Source organism: Hordeum vulgare, chromosome 2H (assembly GCF_904849725.1).
Source record: "Hordeum vulgare subsp. vulgare chromosome 2H, MorexV3_pseudomolecules_assembly, whole genome shotgun sequence".
NCBI lineage: Eukaryota > Viridiplantae > Streptophyta > Magnoliopsida > Poales > Poaceae > Hordeum > Hordeum vulgare.
The window spans coordinates 577,026,576-577,049,684 of record NC_058519.1 but is presented as its reverse complement, the minus strand read 5'-3'; the positions used below and the strand labels follow the sequence as shown (position 1 = coordinate 577,049,684).

The 23,109-nt window shown below is 45.7% G+C and overlaps 72 non-coding genes across 72 annotated transcripts; all 72 read right to left on the bottom strand.

Annotated features, from left to right (window-relative positions):
- Window positions 1-74: 74 nt before the first annotated feature.
- Window positions 75-193, bottom strand: LOC123435350. The gene has a single exon (XR_006626604.1). It is a non-coding gene; the product is annotated as a 5S ribosomal RNA (ribosomal RNA).
- A 194-nt stretch (window positions 194-387) lies between these two features.
- On the bottom strand, window positions 388-506 carry LOC123434331. Its single transcript, XR_006625616.1, has one exon. It is a non-coding gene; the product is annotated as a 5S ribosomal RNA (ribosomal RNA).
- A 182-nt stretch (window positions 507-688) lies between these two features.
- Window positions 689-807, bottom strand: LOC123437806. Its single transcript, XR_006628974.1, has one exon. It is a non-coding gene; the product is annotated as a 5S ribosomal RNA (ribosomal RNA).
- Window positions 808-1,001: 194 nt separating this feature from the next.
- Window positions 1,002-1,120, bottom strand: LOC123434330. The gene has a single exon (XR_006625615.1). It is a non-coding gene; the product is annotated as a 5S ribosomal RNA (ribosomal RNA).
- Window positions 1,121-1,314: 194 nt separating this feature from the next.
- On the bottom strand, window positions 1,315-1,433 carry LOC123436681. Its single transcript, XR_006627894.1, has one exon. It is a non-coding gene; the product is annotated as a 5S ribosomal RNA (ribosomal RNA).
- A 230-nt stretch (window positions 1,434-1,663) lies between these two features.
- On the bottom strand, window positions 1,664-1,782 carry LOC123435183. Its single transcript, XR_006626444.1, has one exon. It is a non-coding gene; the product is annotated as a 5S ribosomal RNA (ribosomal RNA).
- A 194-nt stretch (window positions 1,783-1,976) lies between these two features.
- Window positions 1,977-2,095, bottom strand: LOC123434329. The gene has a single exon (XR_006625614.1). It is a non-coding gene; the product is annotated as a 5S ribosomal RNA (ribosomal RNA).
- Window positions 2,096-2,279: 184 nt separating this feature from the next.
- Window positions 2,280-2,398, bottom strand: LOC123438863. Its single transcript, XR_006629980.1, has one exon. It is a non-coding gene; the product is annotated as a 5S ribosomal RNA (ribosomal RNA).
- Window positions 2,399-2,688: 290 nt separating this feature from the next.
- LOC123434328 lies at window positions 2,689-2,807 on the bottom strand. Its single transcript, XR_006625613.1, has one exon. It is a non-coding gene; the product is annotated as a 5S ribosomal RNA (ribosomal RNA).
- A 182-nt stretch (window positions 2,808-2,989) lies between these two features.
- On the bottom strand, window positions 2,990-3,108 carry LOC123433165. Its single transcript, XR_006624710.1, has one exon. It is a non-coding gene; the product is annotated as a 5S ribosomal RNA (ribosomal RNA).
- A 194-nt stretch (window positions 3,109-3,302) lies between these two features.
- Window positions 3,303-3,421, bottom strand: LOC123437145. Its single transcript, XR_006628342.1, has one exon. It is a non-coding gene; the product is annotated as a 5S ribosomal RNA (ribosomal RNA).
- Window positions 3,422-3,615: 194 nt separating this feature from the next.
- LOC123431736 lies at window positions 3,616-3,734 on the bottom strand. The gene has a single exon (XR_006623324.1). It is a non-coding gene; the product is annotated as a 5S ribosomal RNA (ribosomal RNA).
- A 194-nt stretch (window positions 3,735-3,928) lies between these two features.
- LOC123436126 lies at window positions 3,929-4,047 on the bottom strand. Its single transcript, XR_006627361.1, has one exon. It is a non-coding gene; the product is annotated as a 5S ribosomal RNA (ribosomal RNA).
- A 184-nt stretch (window positions 4,048-4,231) lies between these two features.
- On the bottom strand, window positions 4,232-4,350 carry LOC123438862. The gene has a single exon (XR_006629979.1). It is a non-coding gene; the product is annotated as a 5S ribosomal RNA (ribosomal RNA).
- A 289-nt stretch (window positions 4,351-4,639) lies between these two features.
- Window positions 4,640-4,758, bottom strand: LOC123434327. The gene has a single exon (XR_006625612.1). It is a non-coding gene; the product is annotated as a 5S ribosomal RNA (ribosomal RNA).
- A 182-nt stretch (window positions 4,759-4,940) lies between these two features.
- Window positions 4,941-5,059, bottom strand: LOC123433262. The gene has a single exon (XR_006624795.1). It is a non-coding gene; the product is annotated as a 5S ribosomal RNA (ribosomal RNA).
- Window positions 5,060-5,253: 194 nt separating this feature from the next.
- Window positions 5,254-5,372, bottom strand: LOC123437088. The gene has a single exon (XR_006628289.1). It is a non-coding gene; the product is annotated as a 5S ribosomal RNA (ribosomal RNA).
- A 293-nt stretch (window positions 5,373-5,665) lies between these two features.
- Window positions 5,666-5,784, bottom strand: LOC123434325. Its single transcript, XR_006625611.1, has one exon. It is a non-coding gene; the product is annotated as a 5S ribosomal RNA (ribosomal RNA).
- Window positions 5,785-5,981: 197 nt separating this feature from the next.
- LOC123434324 lies at window positions 5,982-6,100 on the bottom strand. Its single transcript, XR_006625610.1, has one exon. It is a non-coding gene; the product is annotated as a 5S ribosomal RNA (ribosomal RNA).
- A 200-nt stretch (window positions 6,101-6,300) lies between these two features.
- Window positions 6,301-6,419, bottom strand: LOC123436712. The gene has a single exon (XR_006627925.1). It is a non-coding gene; the product is annotated as a 5S ribosomal RNA (ribosomal RNA).
- Window positions 6,420-6,613: 194 nt separating this feature from the next.
- LOC123432276 lies at window positions 6,614-6,732 on the bottom strand. The gene has a single exon (XR_006623867.1). It is a non-coding gene; the product is annotated as a 5S ribosomal RNA (ribosomal RNA).
- A 230-nt stretch (window positions 6,733-6,962) lies between these two features.
- Window positions 6,963-7,081, bottom strand: LOC123434323. The gene has a single exon (XR_006625609.1). It is a non-coding gene; the product is annotated as a 5S ribosomal RNA (ribosomal RNA).
- Window positions 7,082-7,275: 194 nt separating this feature from the next.
- LOC123434322 lies at window positions 7,276-7,394 on the bottom strand. Its single transcript, XR_006625608.1, has one exon. It is a non-coding gene; the product is annotated as a 5S ribosomal RNA (ribosomal RNA).
- Window positions 7,395-7,599: 205 nt separating this feature from the next.
- On the bottom strand, window positions 7,600-7,718 carry LOC123436711. Its single transcript, XR_006627924.1, has one exon. It is a non-coding gene; the product is annotated as a 5S ribosomal RNA (ribosomal RNA).
- A 194-nt stretch (window positions 7,719-7,912) lies between these two features.
- Window positions 7,913-8,031, bottom strand: LOC123438603. Its single transcript, XR_006629738.1, has one exon. It is a non-coding gene; the product is annotated as a 5S ribosomal RNA (ribosomal RNA).
- Window positions 8,032-8,249: 218 nt separating this feature from the next.
- LOC123436694 lies at window positions 8,250-8,368 on the bottom strand. Its single transcript, XR_006627907.1, has one exon. It is a non-coding gene; the product is annotated as a 5S ribosomal RNA (ribosomal RNA).
- Window positions 8,369-8,556: 188 nt separating this feature from the next.
- On the bottom strand, window positions 8,557-8,675 carry LOC123437583. The gene has a single exon (XR_006628757.1). It is a non-coding gene; the product is annotated as a 5S ribosomal RNA (ribosomal RNA).
- A 181-nt stretch (window positions 8,676-8,856) lies between these two features.
- LOC123435597 lies at window positions 8,857-8,975 on the bottom strand. The gene has a single exon (XR_006626842.1). It is a non-coding gene; the product is annotated as a 5S ribosomal RNA (ribosomal RNA).
- A 194-nt stretch (window positions 8,976-9,169) lies between these two features.
- Window positions 9,170-9,288, bottom strand: LOC123434320. The gene has a single exon (XR_006625606.1). It is a non-coding gene; the product is annotated as a 5S ribosomal RNA (ribosomal RNA).
- Window positions 9,289-9,470: 182 nt separating this feature from the next.
- Window positions 9,471-9,589, bottom strand: LOC123434319. The gene has a single exon (XR_006625605.1). It is a non-coding gene; the product is annotated as a 5S ribosomal RNA (ribosomal RNA).
- Window positions 9,590-9,789: 200 nt separating this feature from the next.
- On the bottom strand, window positions 9,790-9,908 carry LOC123438778. The gene has a single exon (XR_006629901.1). It is a non-coding gene; the product is annotated as a 5S ribosomal RNA (ribosomal RNA).
- A 179-nt stretch (window positions 9,909-10,087) lies between these two features.
- Window positions 10,088-10,206, bottom strand: LOC123434318. Its single transcript, XR_006625604.1, has one exon. It is a non-coding gene; the product is annotated as a 5S ribosomal RNA (ribosomal RNA).
- Window positions 10,207-10,406: 200 nt separating this feature from the next.
- LOC123438198 lies at window positions 10,407-10,525 on the bottom strand. The gene has a single exon (XR_006629355.1). It is a non-coding gene; the product is annotated as a 5S ribosomal RNA (ribosomal RNA).
- Window positions 10,526-10,719: 194 nt separating this feature from the next.
- LOC123437073 lies at window positions 10,720-10,838 on the bottom strand. The gene has a single exon (XR_006628275.1). It is a non-coding gene; the product is annotated as a 5S ribosomal RNA (ribosomal RNA).
- Window positions 10,839-11,056: 218 nt separating this feature from the next.
- Window positions 11,057-11,175, bottom strand: LOC123435312. The gene has a single exon (XR_006626567.1). It is a non-coding gene; the product is annotated as a 5S ribosomal RNA (ribosomal RNA).
- A 197-nt stretch (window positions 11,176-11,372) lies between these two features.
- LOC123438327 lies at window positions 11,373-11,491 on the bottom strand. The gene has a single exon (XR_006629476.1). It is a non-coding gene; the product is annotated as a 5S ribosomal RNA (ribosomal RNA).
- Window positions 11,492-11,698: 207 nt separating this feature from the next.
- Window positions 11,699-11,817, bottom strand: LOC123435182. Its single transcript, XR_006626443.1, has one exon. It is a non-coding gene; the product is annotated as a 5S ribosomal RNA (ribosomal RNA).
- Window positions 11,818-12,017: 200 nt separating this feature from the next.
- Window positions 12,018-12,136, bottom strand: LOC123432034. Its single transcript, XR_006623636.1, has one exon. It is a non-coding gene; the product is annotated as a 5S ribosomal RNA (ribosomal RNA).
- Window positions 12,137-12,342: 206 nt separating this feature from the next.
- LOC123437976 lies at window positions 12,343-12,461 on the bottom strand. The gene has a single exon (XR_006629135.1). It is a non-coding gene; the product is annotated as a 5S ribosomal RNA (ribosomal RNA).
- Window positions 12,462-12,643: 182 nt separating this feature from the next.
- LOC123437582 lies at window positions 12,644-12,762 on the bottom strand. Its single transcript, XR_006628756.1, has one exon. It is a non-coding gene; the product is annotated as a 5S ribosomal RNA (ribosomal RNA).
- A 181-nt stretch (window positions 12,763-12,943) lies between these two features.
- LOC123435596 lies at window positions 12,944-13,062 on the bottom strand. The gene has a single exon (XR_006626841.1). It is a non-coding gene; the product is annotated as a 5S ribosomal RNA (ribosomal RNA).
- Window positions 13,063-13,256: 194 nt separating this feature from the next.
- Window positions 13,257-13,375, bottom strand: LOC123434317. The gene has a single exon (XR_006625603.1). It is a non-coding gene; the product is annotated as a 5S ribosomal RNA (ribosomal RNA).
- Window positions 13,376-13,557: 182 nt separating this feature from the next.
- LOC123434316 lies at window positions 13,558-13,676 on the bottom strand. Its single transcript, XR_006625602.1, has one exon. It is a non-coding gene; the product is annotated as a 5S ribosomal RNA (ribosomal RNA).
- A 194-nt stretch (window positions 13,677-13,870) lies between these two features.
- On the bottom strand, window positions 13,871-13,989 carry LOC123435814. Its single transcript, XR_006627060.1, has one exon. It is a non-coding gene; the product is annotated as a 5S ribosomal RNA (ribosomal RNA).
- A 179-nt stretch (window positions 13,990-14,168) lies between these two features.
- On the bottom strand, window positions 14,169-14,287 carry LOC123434315. The gene has a single exon (XR_006625601.1). It is a non-coding gene; the product is annotated as a 5S ribosomal RNA (ribosomal RNA).
- A 203-nt stretch (window positions 14,288-14,490) lies between these two features.
- On the bottom strand, window positions 14,491-14,609 carry LOC123438196. Its single transcript, XR_006629354.1, has one exon. It is a non-coding gene; the product is annotated as a 5S ribosomal RNA (ribosomal RNA).
- Window positions 14,610-14,803: 194 nt separating this feature from the next.
- Window positions 14,804-14,922, bottom strand: LOC123437072. The gene has a single exon (XR_006628274.1). It is a non-coding gene; the product is annotated as a 5S ribosomal RNA (ribosomal RNA).
- Window positions 14,923-15,101: 179 nt separating this feature from the next.
- On the bottom strand, window positions 15,102-15,220 carry LOC123434314. The gene has a single exon (XR_006625600.1). It is a non-coding gene; the product is annotated as a 5S ribosomal RNA (ribosomal RNA).
- Window positions 15,221-15,423: 203 nt separating this feature from the next.
- Window positions 15,424-15,542, bottom strand: LOC123438195. The gene has a single exon (XR_006629353.1). It is a non-coding gene; the product is annotated as a 5S ribosomal RNA (ribosomal RNA).
- A 194-nt stretch (window positions 15,543-15,736) lies between these two features.
- On the bottom strand, window positions 15,737-15,855 carry LOC123437071. The gene has a single exon (XR_006628273.1). It is a non-coding gene; the product is annotated as a 5S ribosomal RNA (ribosomal RNA).
- A 212-nt stretch (window positions 15,856-16,067) lies between these two features.
- On the bottom strand, window positions 16,068-16,186 carry LOC123435311. The gene has a single exon (XR_006626566.1). It is a non-coding gene; the product is annotated as a 5S ribosomal RNA (ribosomal RNA).
- A 200-nt stretch (window positions 16,187-16,386) lies between these two features.
- On the bottom strand, window positions 16,387-16,505 carry LOC123438326. Its single transcript, XR_006629475.1, has one exon. It is a non-coding gene; the product is annotated as a 5S ribosomal RNA (ribosomal RNA).
- Window positions 16,506-16,709: 204 nt separating this feature from the next.
- On the bottom strand, window positions 16,710-16,828 carry LOC123435181. Its single transcript, XR_006626442.1, has one exon. It is a non-coding gene; the product is annotated as a 5S ribosomal RNA (ribosomal RNA).
- Window positions 16,829-17,025: 197 nt separating this feature from the next.
- LOC123432033 lies at window positions 17,026-17,144 on the bottom strand. Its single transcript, XR_006623635.1, has one exon. It is a non-coding gene; the product is annotated as a 5S ribosomal RNA (ribosomal RNA).
- A 206-nt stretch (window positions 17,145-17,350) lies between these two features.
- Window positions 17,351-17,469, bottom strand: LOC123436564. The gene has a single exon (XR_006627782.1). It is a non-coding gene; the product is annotated as a 5S ribosomal RNA (ribosomal RNA).
- A 194-nt stretch (window positions 17,470-17,663) lies between these two features.
- Window positions 17,664-17,782, bottom strand: LOC123437070. The gene has a single exon (XR_006628272.1). It is a non-coding gene; the product is annotated as a 5S ribosomal RNA (ribosomal RNA).
- Window positions 17,783-18,018: 236 nt separating this feature from the next.
- Window positions 18,019-18,137, bottom strand: LOC123436716. The gene has a single exon (XR_006627929.1). It is a non-coding gene; the product is annotated as a 5S ribosomal RNA (ribosomal RNA).
- A 203-nt stretch (window positions 18,138-18,340) lies between these two features.
- Window positions 18,341-18,459, bottom strand: LOC123431788. Its single transcript, XR_006623373.1, has one exon. It is a non-coding gene; the product is annotated as a 5S ribosomal RNA (ribosomal RNA).
- A 187-nt stretch (window positions 18,460-18,646) lies between these two features.
- On the bottom strand, window positions 18,647-18,765 carry LOC123438309. Its single transcript, XR_006629459.1, has one exon. It is a non-coding gene; the product is annotated as a 5S ribosomal RNA (ribosomal RNA).
- A 245-nt stretch (window positions 18,766-19,010) lies between these two features.
- On the bottom strand, window positions 19,011-19,129 carry LOC123437231. The gene has a single exon (XR_006628423.1). It is a non-coding gene; the product is annotated as a 5S ribosomal RNA (ribosomal RNA).
- Window positions 19,130-19,310: 181 nt separating this feature from the next.
- On the bottom strand, window positions 19,311-19,429 carry LOC123434313. The gene has a single exon (XR_006625599.1). It is a non-coding gene; the product is annotated as a 5S ribosomal RNA (ribosomal RNA).
- A 209-nt stretch (window positions 19,430-19,638) lies between these two features.
- LOC123436925 lies at window positions 19,639-19,757 on the bottom strand. The gene has a single exon (XR_006628132.1). It is a non-coding gene; the product is annotated as a 5S ribosomal RNA (ribosomal RNA).
- Window positions 19,758-20,047: 290 nt separating this feature from the next.
- On the bottom strand, window positions 20,048-20,166 carry LOC123438324. Its single transcript, XR_006629473.1, has one exon. It is a non-coding gene; the product is annotated as a 5S ribosomal RNA (ribosomal RNA).
- Window positions 20,167-20,370: 204 nt separating this feature from the next.
- On the bottom strand, window positions 20,371-20,489 carry LOC123435180. The gene has a single exon (XR_006626441.1). It is a non-coding gene; the product is annotated as a 5S ribosomal RNA (ribosomal RNA).
- A 197-nt stretch (window positions 20,490-20,686) lies between these two features.
- Window positions 20,687-20,805, bottom strand: LOC123432032. Its single transcript, XR_006623634.1, has one exon. It is a non-coding gene; the product is annotated as a 5S ribosomal RNA (ribosomal RNA).
- Window positions 20,806-21,011: 206 nt separating this feature from the next.
- On the bottom strand, window positions 21,012-21,130 carry LOC123436563. The gene has a single exon (XR_006627781.1). It is a non-coding gene; the product is annotated as a 5S ribosomal RNA (ribosomal RNA).
- A 194-nt stretch (window positions 21,131-21,324) lies between these two features.
- On the bottom strand, window positions 21,325-21,443 carry LOC123437069. Its single transcript, XR_006628271.1, has one exon. It is a non-coding gene; the product is annotated as a 5S ribosomal RNA (ribosomal RNA).
- A 227-nt stretch (window positions 21,444-21,670) lies between these two features.
- Window positions 21,671-21,789, bottom strand: LOC123435367. The gene has a single exon (XR_006626621.1). It is a non-coding gene; the product is annotated as a 5S ribosomal RNA (ribosomal RNA).
- A 206-nt stretch (window positions 21,790-21,995) lies between these two features.
- Window positions 21,996-22,114, bottom strand: LOC123431787. The gene has a single exon (XR_006623372.1). It is a non-coding gene; the product is annotated as a 5S ribosomal RNA (ribosomal RNA).
- A 187-nt stretch (window positions 22,115-22,301) lies between these two features.
- LOC123438308 lies at window positions 22,302-22,420 on the bottom strand. The gene has a single exon (XR_006629458.1). It is a non-coding gene; the product is annotated as a 5S ribosomal RNA (ribosomal RNA).
- Window positions 22,421-22,665: 245 nt separating this feature from the next.
- On the bottom strand, window positions 22,666-22,784 carry LOC123437230. Its single transcript, XR_006628422.1, has one exon. It is a non-coding gene; the product is annotated as a 5S ribosomal RNA (ribosomal RNA).
- Window positions 22,785-22,966: 182 nt separating this feature from the next.
- On the bottom strand, window positions 22,967-23,085 carry LOC123434312. Its single transcript, XR_006625598.1, has one exon. It is a non-coding gene; the product is annotated as a 5S ribosomal RNA (ribosomal RNA).
- Between the last annotated feature and the right edge of the window lie 24 nt (window positions 23,086-23,109).

Sequence of the window (23,109 nt, the reverse complement as noted above, 5' to 3'; positions counted from 1 at the left end):
TAAGAAAATGAGGTCATATAGATCACGGTCCCGCGTCATCCTTGTCACGTGGCGCAAAAATATATTTAAAAAGGGGAATGCAACACGAGGACTTCCCAGGAGGTCACCCATCCTAGTACTACTCTCGCCCAAGCACGCTTAACTTCGGAGTTCTGATGGGATCCGGAGCTTTAGTGCTGGTATGATCGCATCCGACATGCAACTATCTATTTGTTCCTTATGCTTGCCCCTACTACTACTACTACTACTACTACTACTACTAGTCGTTGGGTGTCAAGCGCGGTGGGAAAAGTCACACAATAATCGTCAAAAATAAGAAAATGAGGTCATATAGATCACGTTCCCGCGTCATCCTTGTCACGTGGCGCAAAAATATATTTAAAAAGGGGAATGCAACACGAGGACTTCCCAGGAGGTCACCCATCCTAGTACTACTCTCGCCCAAGCACGCTTAACTTCGGAGTTCTGATGGGATCCGGTGCTTTAGTGCTGGTATGATCGCATCCGACATGCAACTATCTATTTGTTCCTTATGCTTGCCCCTACTACTACTAGTACTACTAGTCGTTGGGTGTCAAGCGCGGTGGGAAAAGTCACACAGTAATCGTCAAAAATAAGAAAATGAGGTCATATAGATCACGGTCCCGCGTCATCCTTGTCACGTGGCGCAAAAATATATTTAAAAAGGGGAATGCAACACGAGGACTTCCCAGGAGGTCACCCATCCTAGTACTACTCTCGCCAAAGCACGCTTAACTTCGGAGTTCTGATGGGATCCGGTGCTTTAGTGCTGGTATGATCGCATCCGACATGCAACTATCTATTTGTTCCTTATGCTTGCCCCTACTACTACTACTACTACTGCTACTACTACTAGTCGTTGGGTGTCAAGCGCGGTGGGAAAAGTCACACAGTAATCGTCAAAAATAAGAAAATGAGGTCATATAGATCACGGTCCCGCGTCATCCTCGTCACGTGGCGCAAAAATATATTTAAAAAGGGGAATGCAACACGAGGACTTCCCAGGAGGTCACCCATCCTAGTACTACTCTCGCCCAAGCACGCTTAACTTCGGAGTTCTGATGGGATCCGGTGCTTTAGTGCTGGTATGATCGCATCCGACATGCAACTATCTATTTGTTCCTTATGCTTGCCCCTACTACTACTACTACTACTACTACTACTACTAGTCGTTGGGTGTCAAGCGCGGTAGGAAAAGTCACACAGTAATCGTCAAAAATAAGAAAATGAGGTCATATAGATCACGCTCCCGCGTCATCCTTGTCACGTGGCGCAAAAATATATTTAAAAAGGGGAATGCAACACAAGGACTTCCCAGGAGGTCACCCATCCTAGTACTACTCTCGCCCAAGCACGCTTAACTTCGGAGTTCCGATGGGATCCGGTGCTTTAGTGCTGGTATGATCGCATCCGACATGCAACTATCTATTTGTTCCTTATGCTTGCCCCTACTACTACTACTACTACTACTACTACTACTACTACTACTACTAGTAGTAGTAGTACTACTACTACTAGTCGTTGGGTGTCAAGCGCGGTGGGAAAAGTCACACAGTAATCGTCAAAAATAAGAAAATGAGGTCATATAGATCACGCTCCCGCGTCATCCTTGTCACGTGGCGCAAAAATATATTTAAAAATGGGAATGCAACACGAGGACTTCCCAGGAGGTCACCCATCCTAGTACTACTCTCGCCCAAGCACGCTTAACTTCGGAGTTCTGATGGGATCCGGTGCTTTTGTGCTGGTATGATCGCATCCGACATGCAACTATCTATTTGTTCCTTATGCTTGCCCCTACTACTACTACTACTACTGCTACTACTACTAGTCGTTGGGTGTCAAGTGCGGTGGGAAAAGTCACACAGTAATCGTCAAAAATAAGAAAATGAGGTCATATAGATCATGCTCCCGCGTCATCCTTGTCACGTGGCGCAAAAATATATTTAAAAAGGGGAATGCAACACGAGGACTTCCCAGGAGGTCACCCATCCTAGTACTACTCTCGCCCAAGCACGCTTAACTTCGGAGTTCTGATGGGATCCGGTGCTTTAGTGCTGGTATGATCGCATCCGACATGCAACTATCTATTTGTTCCTTATGCTTGCCCTACTACTACTACTACTACTATTAGTCGTTGGGTGTCAAGCGCGGTCGGAAAAGTCACACAGTAATCGTCAAAAATAAGAAAATGAGGTCATATAGATCACGGTCCCGCGTCATCCTTGTCACGTGGCGCAAAAATATATTTAAAAAGGGGAATGCAACACGAGGACTTCCCAGGAGGTCACCCATCCTAGTACTACTCTCGCCCAAGCACGCTTAACTTAAGAGTTCTGATGGGATCCGGTGCTTTAGTGCTGGTATGATCGCATCCGACATGCAACTATCTATTTGTTCCTTATGCTTGCCCCTACTACTACTACTACTACTAGTCGTTGGGTGTCAAGCGCGGTGGGAAAAGTCACACAGTAATCGTAAAAAATAAGAAAATGGGGTCATATAGATCACGGTCCCGCGTCATCCTTGTCACGTGGCGATAGTCGTTGGGTGTCAAGCGCGGTCGGAAAAGTCACACAGTAATCGTCAAAAATAAGAAAATGAGGTCATATAGATCACGGTCCCGCGTCATCCTTGTCACGTGGCGCAAAAATATATTTAAAAAGGGGAATGCAACACGAGGACTTCCCAGGAGGTCACCCATCCTAGTACTACTCTCGCCCAAGCACGCTTAACTTCGGAGTTCTGATGGGATCCGGTGCTTTAGTGCTGGTATGATCGCATCCGACATGCAACTATCTATTTGTTCCTTATGCTTGCCCCTACTACTACTACTACTACTAGTCGTTGGGTGTCAAGCGCGGTGGGAAAAGTCACACAGTAATCGTCAAAAATAAGAAAATGGGGTCATATAGATCACGGTCCCGCGTCATCCTTGTCACGTGGCGCAAAAATATATTTAAAAAGGGGAATGCAACACGAGGACGTCCCAGGAGGTCACACATCCTAGTACTACTCTCGCCCAAGCACGCTTAACTTCGGAGTTCTGATGGGATCCGGTGCTTTAGTGTTGGTATGATCGCATCCGACATGCAACTATCTATTTGTTCCTTATGCTTGCCCCTACTACTACTACTACTACTACTACTACTACTAGTCGTTGGGTGTCAAGCGCGGTAGGAAAAGTCACACAGTAATCGTCAAAAATAAGAAAATGAGGTCATATAGATCACGCTCCCGCGTCATCCTTGTCACGTGGCGCAAAAATATATTTAAAAAGGGGAATGCAACACGAGGACTTCCCAGGAGGTCACCCATCCTAGTACTACTCTCGCCCAAGCACGCTTAACTTCGGAGTTCTGATGGGATCCGTTGCTTTAGTGCTGGTATGATCGCATCCGACATGCAACTATCTATTTGTTCCTTATGCTTGCCCCTACTACTACTACTACTACTACTACTACTACTAGTCGTTGGGTGTCAAGCGCGGTGGGAAAAGTCACACAGTAATCGTCAAAAATAAGAAAATGAGGTCATATAGATCACGCTCCCGCGTCATCCTTGTCACGTGGCGCAAAAATATATTTAAAAAGGGGAATGCAACACGAGGACTTCCCAGGAGGTCACCCATCCTAGTACTACTCTCCCCCAAGCACGCTTAACTTCGGAGTTCTGATGGGATCCGGTGCTTTTGTGCTGGTATGATCGCATCCGACATGCAACTATCTATTTGTTCCTTATGCTTGCCCCTACTACTACTACTACTACTGCTAGTACTACTAGTCGTTGGGTGTCAAGTGCGGTGGGAAAAGTCACACAGTAATCGTCAAAAATAAGAAAATGAGGTCATATAGATCACGCTCCCGCGTCATCCTTGTCACGTGGCGCAAAAATATATTTAAAAAGGGGAATGCAACACGAGGACTTCCCAGGAGGTCACCCATCCTAGTACTACTCTCGCCCAAGCACGCTTAACTTCGGAGTTCTGATGGGATCTGGTGCTTTAGTGCTGGTATGATCGCATCCGACATGCAACTATCTATTTGTTCCTTATGCTTGCCCTACTACTACTACTACTACTATTAGTCGTTGGGTGTCAAGCGCGGTCGGAAAAGTCACACAGTAATCGTCAAAAATAAGAAAATGAGGTCATATAGATCACGGTCCCGCGTCATCCTTGTCACGTGGCGCAAAAATATATTTAAAAAGGGGAATGCAACACGAGGACTTCCCAGGAGGTCACCCATCCTAGTACTACTCTCGCCCAAGCACGCTTAACTTAAGAGTTCTGATGGGATCCGGTGCTTTAGTGCTGGTATGATCGCATCCGACATGCAACTATCTATTTGTTCCTTATGCTTGCCCTACTACTACTACTACTACTAGTCGTTGGGTGTCAAGCGCGGTGGGAAAAGTCACACAGTAATCGTCAAAAATAAGAAAATGGGGTCATATAGATCACGGTCCCGCGTCATCCTTGTCACGTGGCGATAGTCGTTGGGTGTCAAGCGCGGTCGGAAAAGTCACACAGTAATCGTCAAAAATAAGAAAATGAGGTCATATAGATCACGGTCCCGCGTCATCGTTGTCACGTGGCGCAAAAATATATTTAAAAAGGGGAATGCAACACGAGGACTTCCCAGGAGGTCACCCATCCTAGTACTACTCTCGCCCAAGCACGCTTAACTTCGGAGTTCTGATGGGATCCGGTGCTTTAGTGCTGGTATGATCGCATCCGACATGCAACTATCTATTTGTTCCTTATGCTTGCCCCTACTACTACTACTACTACTAGTCGTTGGGTGTCAAGCGCGGTGGGAAAAGTCACACAGTAATCGTCAAAAATAAGAAAATGGGGTCATATAGATCACGGTCCCGCGTCATCCTTGTCACGTGGCGCAAAAATATATTTAAAAAGGGGAATGCAACACGACGACTTCCCAGGAGGTCACACATCCTAGTACTACTCTCGCCCAAGCACGCTTAACTTCGGAGTTCTGATGGGATCCGGTGCTTTAGTGTTGGTACGATCGCATCCGACATGCAACTATCTATTTGTTCCTTATGCTTGCCCCTACTACTACTACTACTACTACTACTACTACTAGTCGTTGGGTGTCAAGCGCGGTAGGAAAAGTCACACAGTAATCGTCAAAAATAAGAAAATGAGGTCATATAGATCACGCTCCCGCGTCATCCTTGTCACGTGGCGCAAAAATATATTTAAAAAGGGGAATGCAACACGAGGACTTCCCAGGAGGTCACCCATCCTAGTACTACTCTCGCCCAAGCACGCTTAACTTCGGAGTTCTGATAGGATCCGGTGCTTTAGTGCTGGTATGATCGCATCCGACATGCAACTATCTATTTGTTCCTTATGCTTGCCCCTACTACTACTACTACTACTACTACTACTACTACTACTACTACTACTACTACTACTACTACTACTACTACTACTACTACTACTACTACTACTACTACTACTACTACTACTACTACTACTACTACTACTACTAGTCGTTGGGTATCAAGCGTGGTGGGAAAAGTCACACAGTAATCGTCAAAAATAAGAAAATGAGGTCATATAGATCACGCTCCCGCGTCATCCTTGTCACGTGGCGCAAAAATATATTTAAAAAGGGGAATGCAACACGAGGACTTCCCAGGAGGTCACCCATCCTAGTACTACTCTCGCCCAAGCACGCTTAACTTCGGAGTTCTGATGGGATCCGGTGCTTTAGTGCTGGTATGATCGCATCCGACATGCAACTATCTATTTGTTCCTTATGCTTGCCCCTACTACTACTACTACTGCTGCTGCTACTACTACTAGTCGTTGGGTGTCAAGCGCGGTGGGAAAAGTCACACAGTAATCGTCAAAAATAAGAAAATGAGGTCATATAGATCACGCTCCCGCGTCATCCTTGTCACGTGGCGCAAAAATATATTTAAAAAGGGGAATGCAACACGAGGACTTCCCAGGAGGTCACCCATCCTAGTACTACTCTCGCCCAAGCACGCTTAACTTCGGAGTTCTGATGGGATCCGGTGCTTTAGTGCTGGTATGATCGCATCCAACATGCAACTATCTATTTGTTCCTTATGCTTGCCCCTACTACTACTACTAATACTACTACTACTACTACTACTAGTCGGTGGGTGTCAAGCGCGGTGGGAAAAGTCACACAGTAATCGTCAAAAATAAGAAAATGAGGTCATATAGATCACGCTCCCGCGTCATCCTTGTCACGTGGCGCAAAAATATATTTAAAAAGGGGAATGCAACACGAGGAATTCCCAGGAGGTCACCCATCCTAGTACTACTCTCGCCCAAGCACGCTTAACTTCGAAGTTCTGATGGGATCCGGTGCTTTAGTGCTGGTATGATCGCATCCGACATGCAACTATCTATTTGTTCCTTATGCTTGCCCCTACTACTACTACTACTACTGCTACTACTACTAGTCGTTGGGTGTCAAGCGCGGTGGGAAAAGTCACACAGTAATCGTCAAAAATAAGAAAATGAGGTCATATAGATCACGCTCCCGCGTCATCCTTGTCACGTGGCGCAAAAATATATTTAAAAAGGGGAATGCAACACGAGGACTTCCAAGGAGGTCACCTATCCTAGTACTACTCTCGCCCAAGCACGCTTATCTTCGGAGTTCTGATGGGATCCGGTGCTTTAGTGCTGGTATGATCGCATCCGACATGCAACTATCTATTTGTTCCTTATGCTTGCCCCTACTACTACTACTACTACTACTACTACTACTACTACTACTACTACCACTACTACTACTACTACTACTAGTCGTTGGGTGTCAAGCGCGGTGGGAAAAGTCACACAGTAATCGTCAAAAATTAGAAAATGAGGTCATATAGATCACGGTCCCGCGTCATCCTTGTCACGTGGCGCAAAAATATATTTAAAAAGGGGAATGCAACACGAGGACTTCCCAGGAGGTCACCCATCCTAGTACTACTCTCGCCCAAGCACGCTTAACTTCGGAGTTCTGATGGGATCCGGTGCTTTAGTGCTGGTATGATCGCATCCGACATGCAACTATCTATTTGTTCCTTATGCTTGCCCCTACTACTACTACTACTGCTGCTACTACTACTAGTCGTTGGGTGTCAAGCGCGGTGGGAAAAGTCACACAGTAATCGTCAAAAATAAGAAAATGAGGTCATATAGATCACGCTCCCGCGTCATCCTTGTCACGTGGCGCAAAAATATATTTAAAAAGGGGAATGCAACACGAGGACTTCCCAGGAGGTCACCCATCCTAGTACTACTCTCGCCCAAGCACGCTTAACTTCGGAGTTCTGATGGGATCCGGTGCTTTAGTGCTGGTATGATCGCATCCAACATGCAACTATCTATTTGTTCCTTATGCTTGCCCCTACTACTACTACTACTACTACTACTACTACTACTACTACTACTAGTCGGTGGGTGTCAAGCGCGGTGGGAAAAGTCACACAGTAATCGTCAAAAATAAGAAAATGAGGTCATATAGATCACGCTCCCGCGTCATCCTTGTCACGTGGCGAAAAATATATTTAAAAAGGGGAATGCAACACGAGGAATTCCCAGGAGGTCACCCATCCTAGTACTACTCTCGCCCAAGCACGCTTAACTTCGAAGTTCTGATGGGATCCGGTGCTTTAGTGCTGGTATGATCGCATCCGACATGCAACTATCTATTTGTTCCTTATGCTTGCCCCTACTACTACTACTACTACTGCTACTACTACTAGTCGTTGGGTGTCAAGCGCGGTGGGAAAAGTCACACAGTACTCGTCAAAAATAAGAAAATGAGGTCATATAGATCACGCTCCCGCGTCATCCTTGTCACGTGGCGCAAAAATATATTTAAAATGGGGAATGCAACACGAGGACTTCCAAGGAGGTCACCTATCCTAGTACTACTCTCGCCCAAGCACGCTTAACTTCGGAGTTCTGATGGGATCCGGTGCTTTAGTGCTGGTATGATCGCATCCGACATGCAACTATCTATTTGTTCCTTATGCTTGCCCCTACTACTACTACTACTACTACTACTACTACTACTACCACTACTACTACTACTACTAGTCGTTGGGTGTCAAGCGCGGTGGGAAAAGTCACACAGTAATCGTCAAAAATAAGAAAATGAGGTCATATAGATCACGGTCCCGCGTCATCCTTGTCACGTGGCGCAAAAATATATTTAAAAAGGGGAATGCAACACGAGGACTTCCCACGAGGTCACCCATCCTAGTACTACTCTCGCCCAAGCACGCTTAACTTCGGAGTTCTGATGGGATCCGGTGCTTTAGTGCTGATATGATCGCATCCGACATGCAACTATCTATTTGTTCCTTATGCTTGCCCCTACTACTACTACTACTACTACTACTAGTCGTTGGGTGTCAAGCGCGGTGAGAAAAGTCACACAGTAAACGTCAAAAATAAGAAAATGAGGTCATATAGATCACGCTCCCGCGTCATCCTTGTCACGTGGCGCAAAAATATATTTAAAAAGGGGAATGCAACACGAGGACTTCCCAGGAGGTCACTCATCCTAGTACTACTCTCGCCCAAGCACGCTTAACTTCGGAGTTCTGATGGGATCCGGTGCTTTAGTGCTGGTATGATCGCATCCAACATGCAACTATCTATTTGTTCCTTATGCTTGCCCTACTACTACTACTACTATTAGTCGTTGGGTGTCAAGCGCGGTCGGAAAAGTCACACAGTAATCGTCAAAAATAAGAAAATGAGGTCATATAGATCACGGTCCCGCGTCATCCTTGTCACGTGGCGCAAAAATATATTTAAAAAGGGGAATGCAACACGAGGACTTCCCAGGAGGTCACCCATCCTAGTACTACTCTCGCCCAAGCACGCTTAACTTCGGAGTTCTGATGGGATCCGGTGCTTTAGTGCTGGTATGAACGCATCCAACATGCAACTATCTATTTGTTCCTTATGCTTGCCCCTACTACTACTACTACTACTAGTACTACTACTAGTCTTTGGGTGTCAAGCGCGGTGGGAAAAGTCACACAGTAATCGTCAAAAATAAGAAAATGAGGTCATATAGATCACGTTCCCGCGTCATCCTTGTCACGTGGCGCAAAAATATATTTAAAAAGGGGAATGCAACACGAGGACTTCCCAGGAGGTCACCCATCCTAGTACTACTCTCGCCCAAGCACGCTTAACTTCGGAGTTCTGATGGGATCCGGTGCTTTAGTGCTGGTATGATCGCATCCGACATGCAACTATCTATTTGTTCCTTATGCTTGCCCCTACTACTACTACTACTACTAGTCGTTGGGTGTCAAGCGCGGTGGGAAAAGTCACACAGTAATCGTCAAAAATAAGAAAATGAGGTCATATAGATCACGGTCCCGCGTCATCCTTGTCACGTGGCGCAAAAATATATTTAAAAAGGGGAATGCAACACGAGGACTTCCCAGGAGGTCACCCATCCTAGTACTACTCTCGCCCAAGCACGCTTAACTTCGGAGTTCTGATGGGATCCGGTGCTTTAGTGCTGGTATGATCGCATCCGACATGCAACTATCTATTTGTTCCTTATGCTTGCCCCTACTACTACTACTACTACTACTACTACTACTACTACTAGTCGTTGGGTGTCAAGCGCGGTGGGAAAAGTCACACAATAATCGTCAAAAATAAGAAAATGAGGTCATATAGATCACGTTCCCGCGTCATCCTTGTCACGTGGCGCAAAAATATATTTAAAAAGGGGAATGCAACACGAGGACTTCCCAGGAGGTCACCCATCCTAGTACTACTCTCGCCCAAGCAAGCTTAACTTCAGAGTTCTGATGGGATCCGGTGCTTTAGTGCTGGTATGATCGCATCCGACATGCAACTATCTATTTGTTCCTTATGCTTGCCCCTACTACTACTACTACTAGTCGTTGGGTGTCAAGCGCGGTGGGAAAAGTCACACAGTAATCGTCAAAAATAAGAAAATGAGGTCATATAGATCACGCTCCCGCGTCATCCTTGTCACGTGGCGCAAAAATATATTTAAAAAGGGGAATGCAACACGAGGACTTCCCAGGAGGTCACCCATCCTAGTACTACTCTCGCCCAAGCACGCTTAACTTCGGAGTTCTGATGGGATCCGGTGCTTTAGTGCTGGTATGATCGCATCCGACATGCAACTATCTATTTGTTCCTTATGTTTGCCCCTACTACTACTACTAATACTACTACTACTACTACTACTAGTCGTTGGGTGTCAAGCGCGGTGGGAAAAGTCACACACTAATCGTCAAAAATAAGAAAATGAGGTCATATAGATCACGCTCCCGCGTCATCCTTGTCACGTGGCGCAAAAATATATTTAAAAAGGGGAATGCAACACGAGGACTTCCCAGGAGGTCACCCATCCTAGTACTACTCTCGCCCAAGCACGCTTAACTTCAAAGTTCTGATGGGATCCGGTGCTTTAGTGCTGGTATGATCGCATCCGACATGCAACTATCTATTTGTTCCTTATGCTTGCCCCTAGTACTACTACTACTACTGCTACTACTACTAGTCGTTGGGTGTCAAGCGCGGTGGGAAAAGTCACACAGTAATCGTCAAAAATAAGAAAATGAGGTCATATAGATCACGCTCCCGCGTCATCCTTGTCACGTGGCGCAAAAATATATTTAAAAAGGGGAATGCAACACGAGGACTTCCCAGGAGGTCACCTATCCTAGTACTACTCTCGCCCAAGCACGCTTAACTTCGGAGTTCTGATGGGATCCGGTGCTTTAGTGCTGGTATGATCGCATCCGACATGCAACTATCTATTTGTTCCTTATGCTTGCCCCTACTACTACTACTACTACTACTACTACTACTACCACTACTACTACTACTACTAGTAGTCATTGGGTGTCAAGCGCGGTGGGAAAAGTCACACAGTAATCGTCAAAAATAAGAAAATGAGGTCATATAGATCACGGTCCCGCGTCATCCTTGTCACGTGGCGCAAAAATATATTTAAAAAGGGGAATGCAACACGAGGACTTCCCAGGAGGTCACCCATCCTAGTACTACTCTCGCCCAAGCACGCTTAACTTCGGAGTTCTGATGGGATCCGGTGCTTTAATGCTGGTATGATCGCATCCGACATGCAACTATCTATTTGTTCCTTATGCTTGCCCCTACTACTACTACTACTACTACTGCTACTACTACTAGTCGTTGGGTGTCAAGCGCGGTGGGAAAAGTCACACAGTAATCGTCAAAAATAAGAAAATGCGGTCATATAGATCACGCTCCCGCGTCATCCTTGTCACGTGGCGCAAAAATATATTTAAAAAGGGGAATGCAACACGAGGACTTCCCAGGAGGTCACCCATCCTAGTACTACTCTCGCCGAAGCACGCTTAACTTCGGAGTTCTGATGGGATCCGGTGCTTTAGTGCTGGTATGATCGCATCCGACATGCAACTATCTATTTGTTCCTTATGCTTGCCCCTACTACTACTACTACTAATACTACTACTACTACTACTACTACTAGTCGTTGGGTGTCAAGCGCGGTGGGAAAAGTCACACAGTAATCGTCAAAAATAAAAAAAATGAGGTCATATAGATCACGCTCCCGCGTCATCCTTGTCACGTGGCGCAAAAATATATTTAAAAAGGGGAATGCAACACGAGGACTTCCCAGGAGGTCACCCATCCTAGTACTACTCTCGCCCAAGCACGCTTAACTTCGGAGTTCTGATGGGATCCGGTGCTTTTGTGCTGGTATGATCGCATCCGACATGCAACTATCTATTTGTTCCTTATGCTTGCCCCTACTACTACTACTACTACTACTACTGCTACTACTACTAGTCGTTGGGTGTCAAGCGCGGTGGGAAAAGTCACACAGTAATCGTCAAAAATAAGAAAATGAGGTCATATAGATCACGCTCCCGCGTCATCCTTGTCACGTGGCGCAAAAATATATTTAAAAAGGGGAATGCAACACGAGGACTTCCCAGGACGTCACCCATCCTAGTACTACTCTCGCCCAAGCACGCTTAACTTCGGAGTTCTGATGGGATCCGATGCTTTAGTGCTGGTATGATCGCATCCGACATGCAACTATCTATTTGTTCCTTATGCTTGCCCCTACTACTACTACTAATACTACTACTACTACTACTACTACTACTAGTCGTTGGGTGTCAAGCGCGGTGGGAAAAGTCACACACTAATCGTCAAAAATAAGAAAATGAGGTCATATAGATCACGCTCCCGCGTCATCCTTGTCACGTGGCGCAAAAATATATTTAAAAAGGGGAATGCAACACGAAGACTTCCCAGGAGGTCACCCATCCTAGTACTACTCTCGCCCAAGCACGCTTAACTTCGGAGTTCTGATGGGATCCGGTGCTTTAGTGCTGATATGATCGCATCCGACATGCAACTATCTATTTGTTCCTTATGCTTGCCCCTACTACTACTACTACTACTAGTCGTTGGGTGTCAAGCGCGGTGAGAAAAGTCACACAGTAATCGTCAAAAATAAGAAAATGAGGTCATATAGATCACGCTCCCGCGTCATCCTTGTCACGTGGCGCAAAAATATATTTAAAAAGGGGAATGCAACACGAGGACTTCCCAGGAGGTCACTCATCCTAGTACTACTCTCGCCCAAGCACGCTTAACTTCGGAGTTCTGATGGGATCCGGTGCTTTAGTGCTGGTATGATCGCATCCAACATGCAACTATCTATTTGTTCCTTATGCTTGCCCTACTACTACTACTACTATTAGTCGTTGGGTGTCAAGCGCGGTCGGAAAAGTCACACAGTAATCGTCAAAAATAAGAAAATGAGGTCATATAGATCACGGTCCCGCGTCATCCTTGTCACGTGGCGCAAAAATATATTTAAAAAGGGGAATGCAACACGAGGACTTCCCAGGAGGTCACCCATCCTAGTACTACTCTCGCCCAAGCACGCTTAACTTCGGAGTTCTGATGGGATCCGGTGCTTTAGTGCTGGTATGAACGCATCCAACATGCAACTATCTATTTGTTCCTTATGCTTGCCCCTACTACTACTACTACTACTAGTACTACTACTAGTCTTTGGGTGTCAAGCGCGGTGGGAAAAGTCACACAGTAATCGTCAAAAATAAGAAAATGAGGTCATATAGATCACGTTCCCGCGTCATCCTTGTCACGTGGCGCAAAAATATATTTAAAAAGGGGAATGCAACACGAGGACTTCCCAGGAGGTCACCCATCCTAGTACTACTCTCGCCCAAGCACGCTTAACTTCGGAGTTCTGATGGGATCCGGTGCTTTAGTGCTGGTATGATCGCATCCGACATGCAACTATCTATTTGTTCCTTATGCTTGCCCCTACTACTACTACTACTACTAGTCGTTGGGTGTCAAGCGCGGTGGGAAAAGTCACACAGTAATCGTCAAAAATAAGAAAATGAGGTCATATAGATCACGGTCCCGCGTCATCCTTGTCACGTGGCGCAAAAATATATTTAAAAAGGGGAATGCAACACGAGGACTTCCCAGGAGGTCACCCATCCTAGTACTACTCTCGCCCAAGCACGCTTAACTTCGGAGTTCTGATGGGATCCGGTGCTTTAGTGCTGGTATGATCGCATCCGACATGCAACTATCTATTTGTTCCTTATGCTTGCCCCTACTACTACTACTACTACTACTACTACTACTAGTCGTTGGGTGTCAAGCGCGGTGGGAAAAGTCACACAATAATCGTCAAAAATAAGAAAATGAGGTCATATAGATCACGTTCCCGCGTCATCCTTGTCACGTGGCGCAAAAATATATTTAAAAAGGGGAATGCAACACGAGGACTTCCCAGGAGGTCACCCATCCTAGTACTACTCTCGCCCAAGCACGCTTAACTTCAGAGTTCTGATGGGATCCGGTGCTTTAGTGCTGGTATGATCGCATCCGACATGCAACTATCTATTTGTTCCTTATGCTTGCCCCTACTACTACTACTACTAGTCGTTGGGTGTCAAGCGCGGTGGGAAAAGTCACACAGTAATCGTCAAAAATAAGAAAATGAGGTCATATAGATCACGCTCCCGCGTCATCCTTGTCACGTGGCGCAAAAATATATTTAAAAAGGGGAATGCAACACGAGGACTTCCCAGGAGGTCACCCATCCTAGTACTACTCTCGCCCAAGCACGCTTAACTTCGGAGTTCTGATGGGATCCGGTGCTTTAGTGCTGGTATGATCGCATCCGACATGCAACTATCTATTTGTTCCTTATGTTTGCCCCTACTACTACTACTAATACTACTACTACTACTACTACTACTAGTCGTTGGGTGTCAAGCGCGGTGGGAAAAGTCACACACTAATCGTCAAAAATAAGAAAATGAGGTCATATAGATCACGCTCCCGCGTCATCCTTGTCACGTGGCGCAAAAATATATTTAAAAAGGGGAATGCAACACGAGGACTTCCCAGGAGGTCACCCATCCTAGTACTACTCTCGCCCAAGCACGCTTAACTTCAAAGTTCTGATGGGATCCGGTGCTTTAGTGCTGGTATGATCGCATCCGACATGCAACTATCTATTTGTTCCTTATGCTTGCCCCTAGTACTACTACTACTACTGCTACTACTACTAGTCGTTGGGTGTCAAGCGCGGTGGGAAAAGTCACACAGTAATCGTCAAAAATAAGAAAATGAGGTCATATAGATCACGCTCCCGCGTCATCCTTGTCACATGGCGCAAAAATATATTTAAAAAGGGGAATGCAACACGAGGACTTCCCAGGAGGTCACCTATCCTAGTACTACTCTCGCCCAAGCACGCTTAACTTCGGAGTTCTGATGGGATCCGGTGCTTTAGTGCTGGTATGATCGCATCCGACATGCAACTATCTATTTGTTCCTTATGCTTGCCCCTACTACTACTACTACTAGTCGTTGGGTGTCAAGCGCGGTGGGAAAAGTCACACAGTAATCGTCAAAAATAAGAAAATGAGGTCATATAGATCACGCTCCCGCGTCATCCTTGTCACGTGGCGCAAAAATATATTTAAAAAGGGGAATGCAACACGAGGACTTCCCAGGAGGTCACCCATCCTAGTACTACTCTCGCCCAAGCACGCTTAACTTCGGAGTTCTGATGGGATCCGGTGCTTTAGTGCTGGTATGATCGCATCCGACATGCAACTATCTATTTGTTCCTTATGTTTGCCCCTACTACTACTACTAATACTACTACTACTACTACTACTACTAGTCGTTGGGTGTCAAGCGCGGTGGGAAAAGTCACACACTAATCGTCAAAAATAAGAAAATGAGGTCATATAGATCACGCTCCCGCGTCATCCTTGTCACGTGGCGCAAAAATATATTTAAAAAGGGGAATGCAACACGAGGACTTCCCAGGAGGTCACCCATCCTAGTACTACTCTCGCCCAAGCACGCTTAACTTCAAAGTTCTGATGGGATCCGGTGCTTTAGTGCTGGTATGATCGCATCCGACATGCAACTATCTATTTGTTCCTTATGCTTGCCCCTAGTACTACTACTACTACTGCTACTACTACTAGTCGTTGGGTGTCAAGCGCGGTGGGAAAAGTCACACAGTAATCGTCAAAAATAAGAAAATGGGGTCATATAGATCACGCTCCCGCGTCATCCTTGTCACGTGGCGCAAAAATATATTTAAAAAGGGGAATGCAACACGAGGACTTCCCAGGAGGTCACCTATCCTAGTACTACTCTCGCCCAAGCACGCTTAACTTCGGAGTTCTGATGGGATCCGGTGCTTTAGTGCTGGTATGATCGCATCCGACATGCAACTATCTATTTGTTCCTTATGCTTGCCCCTACTACTACTACTACTACTACTACTACCACTACTACTACTACTACTACTAGTCATTGGGTGTCAAGCGCGGTGGGAAAAGTCACACAGTAATCGTCAAAAATAAGAAAATGAGGTCATATAGATCACGGTCCCGCGTCATCCTTGTCACGTGGCGCAAAAATATATTTAAAAAGGGGAATGCAACACGAGGACTTCCCAGGAGGTCACCCATCCTAGTACTACTCTCGCCCAAGCACGCTTAACTTCGGAGTTCTGATGGGATCCGGTGCTTTAATGCTGGTATGATCGCATCCGACATGCAACTATCTATTTGTTCCTTATGCTTGCCCCTACTACTACTACTACTACTACTACTGCTACTACTACTAGTCGTTGGGTGTCAAGCGCGGTGGGAAAAGTCACACAGTAATCGTCAAAAATAAGAAAATGCGGTCATATAGATCACGCTCCCGCGTCATCCTTGTCACGTGGCGCAAAAATATATTTAAAAAGGGGAATGCAACACGAGGACTTCCCAGGAGGTCACCCATCCTAGTACTACTCTCGCCGAAGCACGCTTAACTTCGGAGTTCTGATGGGATCCGGTGCTTTAGTGCTGGTATGATCGCATCCGACATGCAACTATCTATTTGTTCCTTATGCTTGCCCCTACTACTACTACTACTAATACTACTACTACTACTACTACTAGTCGTTGGGTGTCAAGCGCGGTGGGAAAAGTCACACAGTAATCGTCAAAAATAAAAAAAATGAGGTCATATAGATCACGCTCCCGCGTCATCCTTGTCACGTGGCGCAAAAATATATTTAAAAAGGGGAATGCAACACGAGGACTTCCCAGGAGGTCACCCATCCTAGTACTACTCTCGCCCAAGCACGCTTAACTTCGGAGTTCTGATGGGATCCGGTGCTTTTGTGCTGGTATGATCGCATCCGACATGCAACTATCTATTTGTTCCTTATGCTTGCCCCTACTACTACTACTACTACTACTGCTACTACTACTAGTCGTTGGGTGTCAAGCGCGGTGGGAAAAGTCACACAGTAATCGTCAAAAATAAGAAAATGAGGTCATATAGATCACGCTCCCGCGTCATCCTTGTCACGTGGCGCAAAAATATATTTAAAAAGGGGAATGCAACACGAGGACTTCCCAGGACGTCACCCATCCTAGTACTACTCTCGCCCAAGCACGCTTAACTTCGGAGTTCTGATGGGATCCGATGCTTTAGTGCTGGTATGATCGCATCCGACATGCAACTATCTATTTGTTCCTTATGCTTGCCCCTACTACTACTACTAATACTACTACTACTACTACTACTACTACTAGTCGTTGGGTGTCAAGCGCGGTGGGAAAAGTCACACACTAATCGTCAAAAATAAGAAAATGAGGTCATATAGATCACGCTCCCGCGTCATCCTTGTCACGTGGCGCAAAAATATATTTAAAAAGGGGAATGCAACACGAGGACTTCCCAGGAGGTCACCCATCCTAGTACTACTCTCGCCCAAGCACGCTTAACTTCGAAGTTCTGATGGGATCCGGTGCTTTAGTGCTGGTATGATCGCATCCGACATGCAACTATCTATTTGTTCCTTATGCTTGCCCCTAGTACTACTACTACTACTGCTACTACTACTAGTCGTTGGGTGTCAAGCGCGGTGGGAAAAGTCACACAGTAATCGTCAAAAATAAGAAAATGAGGTCATATAGATCACGCTCCCGCGTCATCCTTGTCACGTGGCGCAAAAATATATTTAAAAAGGGGAATGCAACACGAGGACTTCCCAGGAGGTCACCTATCCTAGTACTACTCTCGCCCAAGCACGCTTAACTTCGGAGTTCTGATGGGATCCGGTGCTTTAGTGCTGGTATGATCGCATCCGACATGCAACTATCTATTTGTTCCTTATGCTTGCCCCTACTAGTACTACTACTACTACTACTACTACTACTACTACTACTACTACTACCACTACTACTACTACTACTACTAGTCATTGGGTGTCAAGCGCGGTGGGAAAAGTCACACAGTAATCGTCAAAAATAAGAAAATGAGGTCATATAGATCACGCTCCCGCGTCATCCTTGTCACGTGGCGCAAAAATATATTTAAAAAGGGGAATGCAACACGAGGACTTCCCAGGAGGTCACCCATCCTAGTACTACTCTCGCCCAAGCACGCTTAACTTCGGAGTTCTGATGGGATCCGGTGCTGTAATGCTGGTATGATCGCATCCGACATGCAACTATCTATTTGTTCCTTATGCTTGCCCCTACTACTACTACTACTACTACTACTACTACTACTACTAGTAGTCGTTGAGTGTCAAGCGCGGTGGGAAAAGTCACACAGTAATCGTCAAAAATAAGAAAATGAGGTCATATAGATCACGCTCCCGCGTCATCCTTGTCACGTGGCGCAAAAATATATTTAAAAAGGGGAATGCAACACGAGGACATCACACGAGGTCACCCATCCTAGTACTACTCTCGCCCAAGCACGCTTAACTTCGGAGTTCTGATGGGATCCGGTGCTTTAGTGCTGGTATGATCGCATCCGACATGCAACTATCTATTTGTTCCTTATGCTTGCCCTACTACTACTACTACTACTACTACTAGTCGTTGGGTGTCAAGCGCGGTGGGAAAAGTCACACAGTAATCGTCAAAAATAAGAAAATGAGGTCATATAGATCACGGTCCCGCGTCATCCTTGTCACGTGGCGCAAAAATATATTTAAAAAGGGGAATGCAACACGAGGACTTCCCAGGAGGTCACCCATCCTAGTACTACTCTCGCCCAAGCACGCTTAACTTCGTAGTTCTGATGGGATCCGGTGCTTTAGTGCTGGTATGATCGCATCCCACATGCAACTATCTATTTGTTCCTTATGCTTGCCCCTACTACTACTACTACTACTACTACTACTACTACTACTACTACTACTACTACTACTACTACTACTACTACTACTACTACTACTAGTCGTTGGGTGTCAAGCGCGGTGGGAAAAGTCACACAGTAATCGTCAAAAATAAGAAAATGAGGTCATATAGATCACGTTCCCGCGTCATCCTTGTCACGTGGCGCAAAAATATATTTTAAAAGGGGAATGCAACACGAGGACTTCCCAGGAGGTCACCCATCCTAGTACTACTCTCGCCTAAGCACGCTTAACTTCGGAGTTCTGATGGGATCCGGTGCTTTAGTGCTGGTATGATCGCATCCGACATGCAACTATCTATTTGTTCCTTATGCTTGCCCCTACTACTACTACTACTACTAGTCGTTGGGTGTCAAGCGCGGTGGGAAAGTCACACAGTAATCGTCAAAAATAAGAAAATGAGGTCATATAGATCACGGTCCCGCGTCATCCTTGTCACGTGGCGCAAAAATATATTTAAAAAGGGGAATGCAACACGAGGACTTCCCAGGAGGTCACCCATCCTAGTACTACTCTCGCCCAAGCACGCTTAACTTCGGAGTTCTGATGGGATCCGGTGCTTTAGTGCTGGTATGATCGCATCCGACATGCAACTATCTATTTGTTCCTTATGCTTGCCCCTACTACTACTACTACTACTACTACTACCACTACTACTACTACTACTAGTCATTGGGTGTCAAGCGCGGTGGGAAAAGTCACACAGTAATCGTCAAAAATAAGAAAATGAGGTCATATAGATCACGCTCCCGCGTCATCCTTGTCACGTGGCGCAAAAATATATTTAAAAAGGGGAATGCAACACGAGGACTTCCCAGGAGGTCACCCATCCTAGTACTACTCTCGCCCAAGCACGCTTAACTTCGGAGTTCTGATGGGATCCAGTGCTTTAATGCTGGTATGATCGCATCCGACATGCAACTATCTATTTGTTCCTTATGCTTGCCCCTACTACTACTACTACTACTACTACTACTACTACTACTACTACTACTACTACTACTACTACTACTACTACTACTACTACTACTACTACTACTAATACTACTACTACTACTACTACTACTACTACTACTAGTCGTTGGGTGTCAAACGCGGTGGGAAAAGTCACACAGTAATCGTCAAAAATAAGAAAATGAGGTCATATAGATCACGCTCCCGCGTCATCCTTGTCACGTGGCGCAAAAATATATTTAAAAAGGGGAATGCAACACGAGGACTTCCCAGGAGGTCACCCATCCTAGTACTACTCTCGCCGAAGCACGCTTAACTTCGGAGTTCTGATGGGATCCGGTGCTTTAGTGCTGGTATGATCGCATCCGACATGCAACTATCTATTTGTTCCTTATGCTTGCCCCTACTACTACTACTACTAATACTACTACTACTACTACTACTAGTCGTTGGGTGTCAAGCGCGGTGGGAAAAGTCACACAGTAATCGTCAAAAATAAAAAAAATGAGGTCATATAGATCACGCTCCCGCGTCATCCTTGTCACGTGGCGCAAAAATATATTTAAAAAGGGGAATGCAACACGAGGACTTCCCAGGAGGTCACCCATCCTAGTACTACTCTCGCCCAAGCACGCTTAACTTCGGAGTTCTGATGGGATCCGGTGCTTTTGTGCTGGTATGATCGCATCCGACATGCAACTATCTATTTGTTCCTTATGCTTGCCCCTACTACTACTACTACTACTACTGCTACTACTACTAGTCGTTGGGTGTCAAGCGCGGTGGGAAAAGTCACACAGTAATCGTCAAAAATAAGAAAATGAGGTCATATAGATCACGCTCCCGCGTCATCCTTGTCACGTGGCGCAAAAATATATTTTAAAAGGGGAATGCAACACGAGGACTTCCCAGGACGTCACCCATCCTAGTACTACTCTCGCCCAAGCACGCTTAACTTCGGAGTTCTGATGGGATCCGATGCTTTAGTGCTGGTATGATCGCATCCGACATGCAACTATCTATTTGTTCCTTATGCTTGCCCCTACTACTACTACTAATACTACTACTACTACTACTACTACTACTAGTCGTTGGGTGTCAAGCGCGGTGGGAAAAGTCACACACTAATCGTCAAAAATAAGAAAATGAGGTCATATAGATCACGCTCCCGCGTCATCCTTGTCACGTGGCGCAAAAATATATTTAAAAAGGGGAATGCAACACGAGGACTTCCCAGGAGGTCACCCATCCTAGTACTACTCTCGCCCAAGCACGCTTAACTTCGAAGTTCTGATGGGATCCGGTGCTTTAGTGCTGGTATGATCGCATCCGACATGCAACTATCTATTTGTTCCTTATGCTTGCCCCTAGTACTACTACTACTACTGCTACTACTACTAGTCGTTGGGTGTCAAGCGCGGTGGGAAAAGTCACACAGTAATCGTCAAAAATAAGAAAATGAGGTCATATAGATCACGCTCCCGCGTCATCCTTGTCACGTGGCGCAAAAATATATTTAAAAAGGGGAATGCAACACGAGGACTTCCCAGGAGGTCACCTATCCTAGTACTACTCTCGCCCAAGCACGCTTAACTTCGGAGTTCTGATGGGATCCGGTGCTTTAGTGCTGGTATGATCGCATCCGACATGCAACTATCTATTTGTTCCTTATGCTTGCCCCTACTACTACTACTACTACTACTACTACTACTACTACTACTACCACTACTACTACTACTACTACTAGTCATTGGGTGTCAAGCGCGGTGGGAAAAGTCACACAGTAATCGTCAAAAATAAGAAAATGAGGTCATATAGATCACGCTCCCGCGTCATCCTTGTCACGTGGCGCAAAAATATATTTAAAAAGGGGAATGCAACACGAGGAATTCCCAGGAGGTCACCCATCCTAGTACTACTCTCGCCCAAGCACGCTTAACTTCGGAGTTCTGATGGGATCCGGTGCTTTAATGCTGGTATGATCGCATCCGACATGCAACTATCTATTTGTTCCTTATGCTTGCCCCTACTACTACTACTACTACTACTACTACTACTACTACTACTAGTAGTCGTTGAGTGTCAAGCGCGGTGGGAAAAGTCACACAGTAATCGTCAAAAATAAGAAAATGAGGTCATATAGATCACGCTCCCGCGTCATCCTTGTCACGTGGCGCAAAAATATATTTAAAAAGGGGAATGCAACACGAGGACATCACACGAGGTCACCCATCCTAGTACTACTCTCGCCCAAGCACGCTTAACTTCGGAGTTCTGATGGGATCCGGTGCTTTAGTGCTGGTATGATCGCATCCGACATGCAACTATCTATTTGTTCCTTATGCTTGCCCTACTACTACTACTACTACTACTACTAGTCGTTGGGTGTCAAGCGCGGTGGGAAAAGTCACACAGTAATCGTCAAAAATAAGAAAATGAGGTCATATAGATCACGGTCCCGCGTCATCCTTGTCACGTGGCGCAAAAATATATTTAAAAAGGGGAATGCAACACGAGGACTTCCCAGGAGGTCACCCATCCTAGTACTACTCTCGCCCAAGCACGCTTAACTTCGTAGTTCTGATGGGATCCGGTGCTTTAGTGCTGGTATGATCGCATCCCACATGCAACTATCTATTTGTTCCTTATGCTTGCCCCTACTACTACTACTACTACTACTACTACTACTACTACTACTACTACTACTACTACTACTACTACTACTACTACTACTACTACTAGTCGTTGGGTGTCAAGCGCGGTGGGAAAAGTCACACAGTAATCGTCAAAAATAAGAAAATGAGGTCATATAGATCACGTTCCCGCGTCATCCTTGTCACGTGGCGCAAAAATATATTTAAAAAGGGGAATGCAACACGAGGACTTCCCAGGAGGTCACCCATCCTAGTACTACTCTCGCCTAAGCACGCTTAACTTCGGAGTTCTGATGGGATCCGGTGCTTTAGTGCTGGTATGATCGCATCCGACATGCAACTATCTATTTGTTCCTTATGCTTGCCCCTACTACTACTACTACTACTAGTCGTTGGGTGTCAAGCGCGGTGGGAAAAGTCACACAGTAATCGTCAAAAATAAGAAAATGAGGTCATATAGATCACGGTCCCGCGTCATCCTTGTCACGTGGCGCAAAAATATATTTAAAAAGGGGAATGCAACACGAGGACTTCCCAGGAGGTCACCCATCCTAGTACTACTCTCGCCCAAGCACGCTTAACTTCGGAGTTCTGATGGGATCCGGTGCTTTAGTGCTGGTATGATCGCATCCGACATGCAACTATCTATTTGTTCC